At 32.2% G+C, this 2,068-nt stretch overlaps 1 pseudogene; it reads left to right on the forward strand.

The window, feature by feature from the left end:
• The first annotated feature begins 842 nt into the window (after positions 1-842).
• Positions 843-1,003, forward strand: LOC133060062 (U4 spliceosomal RNA; annotated as a pseudogene).
• The last annotated feature ends 1,065 nt before the right edge of the window (positions 1,004-2,068 follow it).

Genomic DNA, 2,068 nt, shown 5'->3' on the forward strand with positions numbered 1-2,068 from the left:
CTTCAGAAGTTGAACAAATTAGGTTTGCCTCATTAGCCACATTCGCCTGACCTCTCACCAACTGACTATAGCTTCTTCAAGCATCTAGACAATTGACTAGCACTTCTTCAAGCATCTAGACAACTTTTTGCAGGGAAAACCCTTCCACAGGATGCAGAAAATGTTTTCCAAGTGTTTTGTAGAATCCCTAAGCACAGATTTTCATGCTACAGGAATAAATAAACTTATTTTTCATTGGCAAATAAGTTCTGATTGTAATGGTTCTTATTTTGATTAATAAGATGGTTTTGAGCTCAGTTACAATGATTTTAAATTCACATTCTGAAACCACAGTTACTTTTGTGTATATATATATATGTATATATATATATATGATACATTGCAATTGATGAACTAATATTAATACATTATTATTAACTAAAGTCCATACTTTACATAGAATTCACTCTTTGTGCTGCACATTCTATAGGCTTAAGAAAAGTATAATGATGTAATCCACCCCTATATATAAAAAATAGTTCTTTTCACTTAAAACACCCTTTGCTTCACCCATTCATCCGCTCTTCACCTCTAACCCCTGGCAACAACCTATCTTTAAGCTGTCTCCATAATTTTGCCTTTTCTAGAATGTCACATAGTTGAAATCATGCAGTATGCAGTCTTCTAAGATGGTTTCTTACTTTGCAATACATTTTTAGGGTTCTTCATGTCTTTTTGTGGTTCAATAGCTTGTTTCTTTCAATGGCTACTATTATTTTATTGGCCAGATACAACATAGCTAATTTACCTATTGAAGACATCATAATTGCTTCCAAGTTTCAGCAATTAAAAATAAAGTTTCAAGCTTTGCGCAGTGGCAGTATCGTAGCCAATGAGGTTTATCCGAGGCGCGATTATTGCTAATTGAAAAAAAAAAAAAGTTTCTATAAACACGCATGTGCAGGTTTTCTTGTGAACATGAGTTTTCAACTCATTTGTGCACATATGAAGGAGTATAATTGCTGGATTATATGTTAAGAGTATGAATATTTTATAAGAAACTATCAAATTGTCTTCCAAAGTGACTGTGCCATCTTGTATTTTCACAAGTGAGGAATAAGCATTTATGTTGCTCCACATCCTCATCAGTATTTAGTGTTGGCAGTATTTGGACTTTACATCTTTCTGAAGTGTATGCAGTAGTGCATCATGGCTGATTTAATTTATGATTTCCTAATGGCATATAATAAGCATTTTTTCATACACTTGCTTGCTATCTGTATATCTTCCTTGGTGAAGTGTATCTTAAGATCTTTGTCCATTTTTAACCACTTTCCTATTGTTCAGTTATAAGAATTCTTTGTATATTATAGAAATCAGTCTTTTATCAGATATCTTTTTGCAAATATTTTTCCCAGTCTGTGGCTTGACTTTTCATTCTATTAACAGTGTCTTTTGTAAAACAGAAGTATCTCATTTTAATTAAAGCCTATCGCATTTTACATTGAATTCCATGATCCGTTTTGAGATCCATTTAATGTATACCAAAACTGTAAGGTCTTTGTCTGAATTCACTTTTTCGGCATGTAGATATTCAGTTGTTCCAGCACCAAAATAACATAAAGGGAAATAGACGATCTCAATCAGCCTATGTATACTAAGAGATTTGAAACTATAGTTAATAACCTGCCAAAAAGAAAGCTCTAGGGCCACGTGGGTTCACTGATGAATTTTAGCAGAACATTTTAGGAAAAATGCATGATTGTTCTCTAAAAATAGAGCTAGAATAAATATTTTCTAACTCATTTTAGGAGGCCAGAATTATCCTAATGTCAAAGGCATACAAAGCATTATAAAAAAAAAAAAAGGAAAAATTCAGACAAATGAATATAGTTGCAAAAATCTTGAACAAAATATTAGTCAATCAAATTCAATTATGTATGAGGAGTATCATACACCATGAACAAGTGGGGCCCATTCCAGCTACACAAAACTGGTTTAACACAAGAAAACACATTTGTGTAATTCATCATATAAACAGGTTAAAGAAAAAAAAAACTATAAAGTGATACTAGTAGATATAGAAAAA

Source organism: Dama dama, chromosome 7, assembly GCF_033118175.1.
Source record: "Dama dama isolate Ldn47 chromosome 7, ASM3311817v1, whole genome shotgun sequence".
Lineage (NCBI taxonomy): Eukaryota > Metazoa > Chordata > Mammalia > Artiodactyla > Cervidae > Dama > Dama dama.